Below are 12500 nucleotides of genomic sequence, written 5' to 3'. Positions count from 1 at the left end.
AAACAAGAGCAAAGTAAGAATACAAATTGAAAGGTCAAGTTACTATAAGTATTGAAGGTTCAGTGGTTAAATGTCTGAAAATACACATTAACATGAATCCAAAATATTGCCTGTTGATGTTTGTTTAAACTACTTCTAACTAATATTAAAAGTCCATAGTCCACTTGGCTGCCACATGACCTCATGTTAAATGTGCTCTAAACAAACATTACCAGGCAAAAGGGTTCTTAACAAACATTAAAAGTCCATAGACTTGGCTGCCACATGACGTCACGTTAAAAGTGCTCTAAACAAACATTAGTGATGTAATTCCTGAAAGCCAGACGTTGGAGGGGCTATAGCGCCCCCTCAAAAACATGCAGAAACATAAACGCATTTACACATTTACTCAAATAAGTCTTAAAGCAATCTATGAAATCTATATGAAAAAGTTTTGTCTGCAACACAATTTTATACAACATGTAGTGGGGGGTCCCTCCCTGCTTCATCTCTCTCAACTAAGGGGTCCATGGGCCTGAAACACGTTGAAGACCCCTGGTGTATTACATAGCTGTCAGGAGTATATGCAGTGGGCAGGCTGACGCCCACCCTCAATTACAGGCCAGCGCTGACAGGCAGCCAGCCTATAGCGAGTCATCAGCCACACTCCACTCGCCTCTCCGAGCCCCCTCTGCCCACTCAAGGCTATCCCCAGCGGACCGCCTCCAGCCTCCAGTCTTTGCTTTGCACTCGCTCACAGCTTGTTACGTACTGTTCCCAGCCTCCCACCTGCCATGTCACTGATCAACATCAGACCTCCCACACTATACCCCCTTTAGTTTCTCTCAGGCTTCGTATCCCCACGCACCTAGTCTCCGGCAGCAAATCACTGTGTTTCTGTATCTCAATTTTCCCTTTTAAAAACTCAGCCAGCCTGCCAGGCCAACTTAAAGCTAGGTTGAACCTCACAGTAAACCTGGCCGTATATGAGTCAGGATATTGTCAGTCATCTTTATCTGTGTGTGTGTGTGTGTGTGTGTGTGTGTGTGTGTGTGTGTGTGTGTGTGTGTGTGTGTGTGTGTGTGTGTGTGTGTGTGTGTGTGTGTGTGTGTGTGTGTGTGTGTGTGTGTGTGTGTGTGTGTGTGTGTGTGTGTGTGTGTGTGTGTGTGTGTGTGTGTGTGTGTGTGTGTGTGTGTGTGTGTGTGTGTGTGTGTGTGTGTGTGTGTGTGTGTGTGCTCTGCGTGCAAGCAACCCAGAAGTACTGATTAAATTCACTGCCATTGTATGGTGAAACAGCTCTCAAAATCACTGATATCAGTGACCTATCAATTATTTTTATGCTAGACAAGTTCAGCCAAGGGGTGATACAACATGAATATAATAGCAATTTCACTTGAACTATAGCTTCCTGCTAAGCTCAGCTGTCCTATACACCCTATGGTCTATCTTAGACCTCAGGTTGTCAATGTAGGGTCCATGAGGGGGTGCCAGGGGGTCCAATAAGGAACAGCTGGACCACTGTAACCTGTTATTTTATACTTAGGCCCGGACTACACTGGGGACGGAATTGGCTCCGCAATGGTATGCTGCCATGACTATGATCAATGATGGAACCCTGCTGCGGTGTGCAGGTTGTGCATAAGTACTGTATTATTCGACATGTTCGCGGGCACTACGCTGCCCTTCACCTCGCCTTCAGAGAAGAAAAAAACAGTAAATATGGAAGTCCCCAGAATGACCTAGCTGCGTGCGGTTCCGTTCCATCCCCAGTGTAGCCCGGCCGTTTTGATATTTTCAAAACATTTTGAAACATCCTGAATCATTTTGGAATCATTTTAAGATGGCTTGAAAATGTCTTAGACCACCCAGCAGTGAGCACCCCCACTCCGTCGCCATCCCCAAGCAATCCTTCCAAACCTGGGACTTGAAATAAGCCTATATAGCCTCCAGCCAGCTTCTGTTCTTTCTCCACCCAGTAGACTCATCCAGATGCCAATCGGCTTCAGTTCTCCTTGTAGACACCCTCCCCTGGTGGGAGAAGACCACCCGACCCCTCTCTCGTCTCCCATACTGCCTGGAGCGCCGTCTGTGTGAGCTAGGCCCTGGAGAGCAGCAGTGAACCCACTCTCACTGTCTGCAATACTTTCATGTCTCATGTTGCTTGTTTATCTCCTCTGTTTTCGTTTTGCCTATAATTATACTACAGCCAGCTAGCATCAATTTACAATTTAGGCATTTAGCAGACACTCTTAATCCAACAAAAATCATGGCAAAACATCACATACATAAAAAATAGTTATCATGAAACATGCGTAAGCTAAGAACATAACAGTGGAATATCTATATAATGAAACTATACATATAAACTATACTAACCTATACTATGCATATATACTATAAAGTGCTATGACTACATACAAATGCAAATCTAGTGCTGTCTACATAACATGCTATAAGTCTGTATAAAATGCTATCTAAGTCTACAAAAAGTGGGCTAGGGTATAAGTGCTACGGGCCATGGAGTCTGAAAAGGTGGGTTTTAGGAAAAGCATCACACAAAAGCATCAAAAGTAGCAGATCTGCAAGCTCGAAACGTGGCACGAAGCTACTCGGCATGAACTTGTTCATCTGCTACTTTTGATGCTTTTGAATTTGCATCCTGAAAAGTAACTAGTCCTACTCTCACCTACAGTATATGGTCATGAAGTAACTAGTCCTACTCTCACCTACAGTATATGGTCATGAAGTAACTAGTCCTACTCTCACCTACAGTATATGGTCATGAAGTAACTAGTCCTACTCTCACCTACAGTATATGGTCATGAAGTAACTAGTCCTACTCTCACCTACAGTATATGGTCATGAAGTGTGGGTCAAACAATAAAAACAACAAAACAATGGGGGGGAAAAACGGGTGGCCAAGGCCATCTGAGAATGCAAGAGGCCCCCCAGAAGAGAAGATTCAAAATTATTCAAAATGTTCTAATATTTTCAACATAATATTCTTTGTGACGTGCTGCGAGCTTGCATAATGTGCTATTTTACTTTTTAATAGCCAATGTATAATACAAATCACACAGTGTGAAGTGAGGGGCACTAATATATTAGAGTTTACTCATATTGATTAGGTGACTTAAAACAAACAGTGCCAACACAAACACTAAACGCCATTAACAATAAAGAGACAATATGACGTAATGAGTAACATTATGACGCACATTTCCCCTTCATTGTCAATGGCATTTGCAAAACAAACATTGAACTAAAGACAAACATTAAACCTGTACCTCAAAAAATGGATGAAGTGGTTAAAAGGATAGTGATGCATTGCTTTATTTACACATTTTTGCTGGGGACCCCCTGGACCCACCCCAGGCACCTCCGTTTGAGCATGACTGCTCTAACATCTGATGATATAACCTTCTGGTTATTTTCTCGTCACTCCCTTTTCCCTCGCCGCCTCTTTTCTCTCTGTCTGTGCCCTTTCCGTTCCGCCCCACCCTCATGTTTCTCTCTCACACTCTCTCCATCCATGCTCTAACCTCCCCAAAGCCCCAATCAAGCCCCTCAAAAATCAGCCACACATAGAGAGAAAGAGAGAGCGAGACAGAGATAAGTAGCCCGCAAGACAAGCCGATCTGAAAACAGAGACAGTCCCCGGTATGTTTTCACTAATAGGCCAGAAGGTTGGAAGACGGCCCCATAATGACTGTGGTAGTGTTGCACTGACAAGCTACACATATACTTCCTGTGAATAATCCACTTATAGAGCTAAAGTCCTAATACAGCGATCCCTGTGCTGTCACGGGCCAAAAGAGGCGATTCTCAGCTCTTGCACACTGCTGGCTTCTCATACCAGACCTCTAATTAGGGGCTCATTTAGACCTAGGATAGACACATGCAGGTCAATGTGATTTAACTGGTATAGAATACAGAACTAGTATATTCTCGGTGCACACGAGTTGATAGTGACGGATGTAAATGCTTCGAGTGCAACTGCGTAGGTCAACGTACAGTATGTGATCTGACACAAAGACGTTAGTTAAATTCATTCGTCAGACCTGGGTGGAAACCTCTGTCGCTTTGCGGCATGTTTCGAGCTTGTAGATCTGCTACTTTTGATGCTTTTGTGTGACGCTGTAGTGTGATAAAGTAGGGCGTTTATTTACATAAATTATCAATATAGGAGTTGTCTGCCCGACAGTTAGTCTCACGTACCCAGACAATTTTCCGCAATCCCCGAATGCTATATTGTCTGGAACTACACCTCACGAAATCCGAGGCAGGAAGCTGGCATTTCCTTTCACGAAAACATATTTTAAGATATGTTAACATTTTATTTTAAATGTCCATTTCTGCTAAGCAACAAGCTATACTCCATATTTGGGAATGCCTGACAGAACTCCATAGTACGTGTGTACGTCTGTAATCCACGTAACTCGAGAACCGTTCGCCCCACCGACTTCAAATTCAACACACGTGTTCCACACCCCCACAGGGAGTGCAGTGAGTCGGTCGGACCCACAGTTGTCCAGAGCCGGCACAAAAGGCCCCTTGCCCAGGCTCCATTTATGTTGGTATGCGGTCAGGTTTTCAGCTGGCTCAGGGAAGAGGACGACCCTGCCATGCATAGTCCACCATAGACAGGTGAATGAACTGTATCTGTCTGTGGGCAGTGGGCAGGCATATGCTGTGCCTGTGAGTGTGTGCGGCTGTATGAGTTGAGGATTAGAGGTATAGGTATTTTTATTATGTTGTAACATTTAACTCACTGATGTCGTTTAGCATCAGTGTAATTTGAAATGTAATTTTGAAATGAAATGTACTATTTTGTAATGTAATATAATGTATTGTGTTATGTTTAAATTTATTTCTGGACTCTTGGAAGATTAGCCGAAAGGCTCCAAATAAAAATCAAATCAAATTTATGGAGCTGGCCTTTTCTGACCTATGGTTCTGACATCACAACACTCCATATTTGGGCATGCCTGACACAGAACTCCATATATAGGAAGGGACACAGAGAGACAGATATAGAAATCTCCATATATGGGTATAAAAGGGACAGAGACAGATGGGTGGACACGGGTACAACGGGTATGGATGGGCATGGATCTCCAACTTCTATTGTTACCGTCTCGGTGCTCTACAGCCGGGCACCGGTAGTTTGAATAAATGTGCACGACTGTAAAGATGAAACGGAAGCGGGAGGAGGCTTCACATCCGCTTTATCGCTTTACTCATGATCAGAGCTTCCTTTACTCATGATCACAGCTTCCTTTACTCATGATCACAGCTTCCTTTACTCATGATCACAGCTTCCTTTTCTCATGATCACAGCTTCCTTTTCTCATGATCACAGCTTCCTTTTCTCATGATCACAGCTTCCTTTACTCATGATCACAGCTTCCTTTACTCATGATCACAGCTTCCTTTACTCATGATCACAGCTTCCTTTTCTCATGATCACAGCTTCCTTTACTCATGATCACAGCTTCCTTTTCTCATGATCACAGCTTCCTTTACTCATGATCACAGCTTCCTTTTCTCATGATCACAGCTTCCTTTACTCATGATCACAGCTTCCTTTACTCATGATCACAGCTTCCTTTTCTCATGATCACAGCTTCCTTGCTCCAGACTGTATGACCAGAAGCTTTTGAGAATTGTGGGAGGCAACAGTCTGGCCACGCAAGACTATATCCTGACAGCAACGATATACAACTAACGGGGATGGAGCAAGTTGTGGTGGCCGGTGTCTATATGTTGTTGTTACTTGCGCAAGCAGAGCGCGCAAGTAATCATTTCGCTTGGTCTCTTCGAAGTGAAGCCAAGTTTTCTTCAACCGTAAGTCTGTGCCTGGTTTGCTGGGACTAGTTACAAGTTACAACATTACGTCATATCACACCATGTACTCTGGTCCCAGTTCTCAACGATGACGTAATGTTGTAACTGGTCCCAGCAAACCAGGCACAGACTTCAAATTACAACTACCTACTCTGTATGTAGTTGTAATGTGATTTGTAATTTGTAAATCTGTGCCTGGTCTGCTGGGACCAGACTACACAGATGACCATATCTCTTACGTCATCACTGAGAGCTAGTCATACATATACACACCGTGTACTCTGGTCCCAGCTCTCAACGATGACGTAATGTGGTATCTGGTGGGACCAGATTACACAGATGACCATTTCTCTTACGTCATCACTGAGATACAAATCCAACTACAGATTTCGGAAGTATTTTAGATCATGTATATTTCAACAAATTTGAAAGTATTATTACAGAAATTGAAGTTAGAGACACATATTACTCTGATCATGATTTAGTATTAATATCACTATAGTACAAAATGAAATACATTTAAAACAATTGACAATTTACAATATGTAATAAAATAATTATACTGTATAATATATTTTAATTCAGTTTATATACCTTTTTTTTCATCACATATCAATGATTAATTTTTCTGTAAAAAAGTAGTTAGGTAGCAAATAGTTACACGTAATGATTATACATTTCAAACGTTCCTTCACAGAGATACTGAGATGTGATAGTTTCCAGCGGTCGAAAGTACTTGCGCGCTCTGCTTGCGCACTAGTAGGCCATTTATGGCCTACTAGTGTGCAACAAGCAAGTATGCACTCGGCAGAGTGCAGTTCTAGTTGTTGTTGTTTTTTCTTATAGTGCAGGCTAGTTACAGTATAGGTGTATAGTATAATGTTGTTCCTTATTGGTGCTGCTTCTGTAATGTTATTTCTCACTGTTGTGTTGCTCTGTATCTATCCGACACTATTTTATTCTGTATTGTAACTGCTGTTAGTCTCTAAAGGTGCGTTCAGACTTGGATGGTTAAAGTGGCGCGGTTACATACAAAGTCAATGCAAAGACGAGAATTGCGCAAACGGGCACGACCTGCCGTGGTACCAACGGGATGAACCGAGACAAATTTTTACATTCAGGTTTGAACGCAGCTTAACTGTTGCCTTGATCGCAACAGTTTCCAAATGCTTCTGTCATATACAGTCTGGAGCAACTGAAGCTCTGAGTAAAATATAAAGCGGAAGTCGAGCCTCCTCCCCACTTCCGTTTCGTCTTTACAGTCGTGCACATTTATCCTAATATAAATTGAAATCATCTAAGCATGTGTAGTTTGCAGAAATGGGAAATATAAAAATAAGCTCTAAAACATATATTTTAAAATATATTTCCGTGAACGGAAAGGGCAGCTTCCTTACTCGGATTTGGGAGGTGTGGAATAGTTGTCTGGCTACGCGAGACTAGGCAACAGTCCATATGGGTACCCATTGGCAAAACAACAGTCTGTCTCAAGAGACTATAGGCAACAGTTGACAAATGGCCGTTGTTAGCCACCAGTTTCTGTAGTCAGACCAGAGCTCATTCAGTGAGAGGCAAGAATAGAGAGGGAGAGAGGGAGGGAAAGAGGTTTCTATTCACACAATAACCTGACCAATGCTGCGTATAACAAAGCCTAACCACACAGATCGATAACCCTGAAAACAACACCCAGGCCAGTTGAGTTCATTAATAAAACAAGAGGTTTGCGCTTGCATTTTGTATCAAATAAAACGATCAATCTTCTAAAATCTAAAACAATCTTCTCTCCTGTCTTCCTTTCTCTCAACCCATCCTCCCTCCCAGCTCTCTCGTTGTTTCTCTCCTTCCTTCCTATACTCTTTGTAGCTGAAACTCAGGTGATTTGAATATGTAGATGTAGATGTATGAAAGATTAATTAGGGTAATGCACAGGGGATTAGGGGCTCTGCACCTCCTCTGCACAGATAGCCGCATAGCCACGGCTGATTAGCATTTTTCTTTTAAAGACAAAAAAAGAAACACCACACCACACCCAGCCCAATCCATACTGGACAGAGAGGGAGAGACAGTGTTATTATTAAAGACTTTGAACTTGCTTTTCTGTAAAGCTGCTTGTTTGGTGGTTGCATCTTGCATATTTTGGGGGCTTGTTTCTGAAGTGTTTATATGTGCTTAATTTGGGCTTCCTTCCTAATGGTGTTTACACCAGTGGTTCTCAAAAATGTTAATGTGTTTGTGCAAGATTTGCGCAGGACAGAGCCACAGAATGCTATTGTTCACATTCGACTAGAACTTTCTTCCCTGAAATCACACATATCCCACTTTTAATATTGCATTTGATATCCTATAGTCTGTGTGGGCGCTCACTGTTTTCGGTGTATAGGCCTATTCTGTCCCCTCCGGCACTGTTACTGTGGAGACTCCCTGAGTGAGCGAACGAACGCGCCGGGGTCAACAGTCGTGTTAGCTGATGTATTAGCCCAACTTACATGCTGACAAGTTACATATATGTTACACGCGCGGGGTCAGCGTGATCGATCATTCTCCCCAGTCTCTGACCGTGCTGATTTTCTCTCTGGTCTAATTGGGCTCTAGGGAGATGGAGGGGGGGGGGCTGCTAGCGGGGATTGAGAGCAGACTGTGGAGATATACGAGTCATCTGGCCTTTTGTCATGATGGGAGAGAGTTGGACATTTTGGTAAGAGAGAAGAGTGACTGAGTGACAAAGCACTCCTGGACATTCCAATGATCTGGAGGCTAAAAACAAATGGAGGCCAGGCCTTTGGTATGAGAACCCAGGCTACTGTTGTGTTTGGAAGTCTGTCCCCCATTTTAAATACCTCCTTAAAGCTCACTTTTATAATGCATATTCCTCCTGAATTTTATCTATTTGCACAAAAATATACTGGGCCAATTCCATAATCGAAAGCCAAAGCCGAAACACTCAATTGATTGATCATTAAAACAAACATGCTCTGAAAACTCATCTATCTGAACAGACGGGGAGGCCGTGTATGCTTTCCGTCATAAGTGGTCAGGAGCGCGAAAGCTTTCAAAATGTTATGGGCCCTGATCCGGAAAAGGTTGAGTACAAATGCTGAATGCTTATTGAGCATAAACGGCATGTGCGGATTGTGTGCTTACTCAGCATGTCCCCGGTCGACTGTGTGCTCTCTCTCTCTCTCTCTGTCCACCTTTCCAATCTCTCTGTCTTTGTTGGTTTTATAGACATTTAACCGATACAAATGGTTTGTGTTTAGATAACAACTACAATACATCCATTTGAACACAGGTTCTTCTTCATGAAAAGTAACGGTTTTGCCCCGACAGCGACGATTTACAAAAGTATCCATTAAACATGCATGGGAGCACTGCCGGATCGGCTGGTAAAACATGGGAGCACTGCCGGATCGGCTGGTAAAACATGGGAGCACTGCCGGATCGGCTGGTAAAACATGGGAGCACTGCCGGATCGGCTGGTAAAACATGGGAGCACTGCTGGACCGGCTGGTAAAACATGGGAGCACTGCCGGATCGGCTGGTAAAACATGGGAGCACTGCCGGACCGGCTGGTAAAACATGGGAGCACTGCCGGACCGGCTGGTAAAACATGGGAGCACTGCCGGACCGGCTGGTAAAACATGGGAGCACTGCCGGATCGGCTGGTAAAACATGGGAGCACTGCCGGATCGGCTGGTAAAACATGGGAGCACTGCCGGATCGGCTGGTAAGGCCCAACCCTCTGGCAGAAACCTCTCATTAGAACTGTGTTTTCTCGTAAATTTTGCTCATACACCAACGTCACACAAAAGTAGCAGATCCACAAATTGAACGTTTGAGCTTGCACATCTGCTACTGTTGCAATTTTTTAATTTGAAACCTGAAAAGTAGAAAACAGGTTTGGTTTCCATTATGACAAAGACACAATGCATTTCTATCCTAGGTTGTTACAAGTAAGACAAGACCGCCTGTCATTTTTGGGGTGGCTATATATTATGTTCAAAGCAATAACAGAAAGTGGTGTGTGATTTGTACGTGGGCCGTGACAAGCGGTTTTAGAATTAGTTTTTTTTATCTGGGTAATCGTTCTTCCATTAAGGTCTCTCATCACAAGCACTGCTCTAATTCGTCACGAGTGGTTTGGAGAGATTCCTTTAAAAAGATATATTATTAATAACGCTGCCATTTAATCCTTGTGGCACTGGTTCATTTAGCCAAGGAAATACTTTGTGTTGAGAACTGTAAGTGTGAGACGAGATGGGAACCCTTCCTTTAATCTGATTCTCCATCTGACTCTTTGTTTCCCCCCCTCTCTGTCTCTTTTGTCACTTTCTGACTCTCTTTTCCTCATTCCCTCATTCTTTTCCCTCTTGTTGTTTTCTCCTCCTGCCTAGTGGGGGAGTGGCAAAGTGAGTTTTAAACGTTGTTTAAAGGAGAATTCCATGCTCAAGGCTTTCTTACCTTTCGTTGCAATTGTTACGTCCGCACAAAAGTGGTCCAGGTGTCATTTTGTGCAAAAAAACGCATTATTGGCTATTTCCCCTACGCCACCATAACCCCTTAACGTTGTTGCAATCAGTTTGGATGTGGAAAGTATAGTTTTTGGCCACGCAGCAGGCGTTCCTGCATAACTTCCGGGTATGATGATGATGATGATGTTACTCGCATACCCTCTATCAGTGGTTCCCAAAGTGGGGCCAGGGACCCCAGGGGTCGTTGAGGAAGTTCTTAAGTAAATGTACTTAATTACATTTACACCACTGCATGTATGTACCCCTCGATCCATCTATTCATCCATCTATCCCAGGGACGGGCGACTTTGATGATGGAGAGTGCCACTATAGTTCCACAGTCACTCCAGAGCGCCACTAGTTCCACAGTCACTCCAGAGGGCCACTATATTTCCACAGTCACTCCAGAGTGCCACTATAGTTCCACAGTCACTCCAGAGCGCCACTAGTTCCACAGTCACTCCAGAGGGCCACTATAGTTCCACAGTCACTCCAGAGTGCCACTATAGTTCCACAGTCACTCCAGAGTGCCACTATAGTTCCACAGTCACTCCAGAGTGCCACTATAGTTCCACAGTCACTCCAGAGTGCCACTATAGTTCCACAGTCACTCCAGAGTGCCACTATAGTTCCACAGTCACTCCAGAGCGCCACTATAGTTCCACAGTCACTCCAGAGGGCCACTATAGTTCCACAGTCACTCCAGAGGGCCACTATAGTTCCACAGTCACTCCAGAGGGCCACTATAGTTCCACAGTCACTCCAGAGGGCCACATTGCATATACTTTCGCAGCCAAAATAGCCAATATAGATTTTTGCTATATTGAATTACCATAATGTTAACTTTATGAACTTAAATGCAAAAACATTGGACATAAAAAAGACTAACATTTTAATACAGCCATTAAGTTACTAATATATCAATCTGAGAATCCCATCGTCAAATATTCGGGAAAACAGCGCCTCCGCTGTTGTTCCTCGAAATTAGACTCTGGGGGCAACGTCTGTTTAGAATTTCGATCAACCGGAAAAGGCCCTTGCTTTTCCGCCGAGTTCCACTACTACCGCTGTGTCGCACAGTTTTCATTCCTACTTTCAACCATTCCTTTGCGGAACAAAACATGGATGTAACGGAGGAGGAAAATTTTGCTAGTGTGCTAAGGAGAGTTGCTGTTCTACACAATGTTGAACATATCAAACCGCTTCAGCACATTTGTTTGAAATATTTAATCGATCGACGAGATGTTTTATTATGTTTACCTACTGGTTTTGGAAAAAGCCTCGTATATCAAGCTTGGCCAACGGTGTGTTCCCTACTTTCCGAAGCCTTTCCAGAGAGATGGCTAAAGGACGCTATCCTTTTAGTTATATGCCCACTCATTTCTATAATGGAAGAGCAAGTGAAAATGTTGACGGAGCGAGGCATTTCTGCAGCATATGCTGGGCAGAATGCATCTACAGACTCTGAAAACATGCCGTTTATTAACATTTAATCATAATAATGCTAGAAAATAAAATTTAACCATGTGTACTACTACTTATGCATGTTGCATCATGGCATGCAGAAAAACAGCCAGCTTTAAACTCACGAGTCACAATGCATCTCAGTGCTATAGTATTGTGACCTTATAGATCACCCATTTTGATCAAGTGCTGAGTATTTAAGGGATTAGTGTCTAAAATAAAATACACTGAATGTACTTTTAGTACTGTCAAACGATCATATGGACCCAACCATCCATTAAATCAAGTTTATTATAAATATGCAACACAATTTGAAATTTAGACAATAAATGTAGCTAATGTAAGAGGATTTATATTCATTGATTACACTAGATAATGGGTCCTTGTTGACCTGTAAAACGTAATGGACCCCTTCTCAAAGTTTAAAGCAAAAATATAGATAATACCACGTCTGAAAGGCTTTGTATCCTAATGTGATTTGTGAAACAGTGTGAAAAGGAGCCCCCGCGGTTTCCAAATCAATTCACTTTCAGATTGAACACTAAACCAAAGCTTTTATAACTTTAATTTGTACTGCAAAATACATTTGTTTTACGTCCGTTATATTTGTACGTCACGGACTGTTCTGAAGTTGCTTAAATAAAGGGGTCATTTGTTGGGAAACGTAAATATTAGCACACAACACAATTAACGCATTTGATT

Source organism: Protomyctophum bolini, assembly GCF_963924005.1.
Source record: "Protomyctophum bolini genome assembly, chromosome: 8".
In the NCBI taxonomy this organism is placed as follows: domain Eukaryota; kingdom Metazoa; phylum Chordata; class Actinopteri; order Myctophiformes; family Myctophidae; genus Protomyctophum; species Protomyctophum bolini.
Note: the sequence above shows the minus strand (reverse complement) of the source record.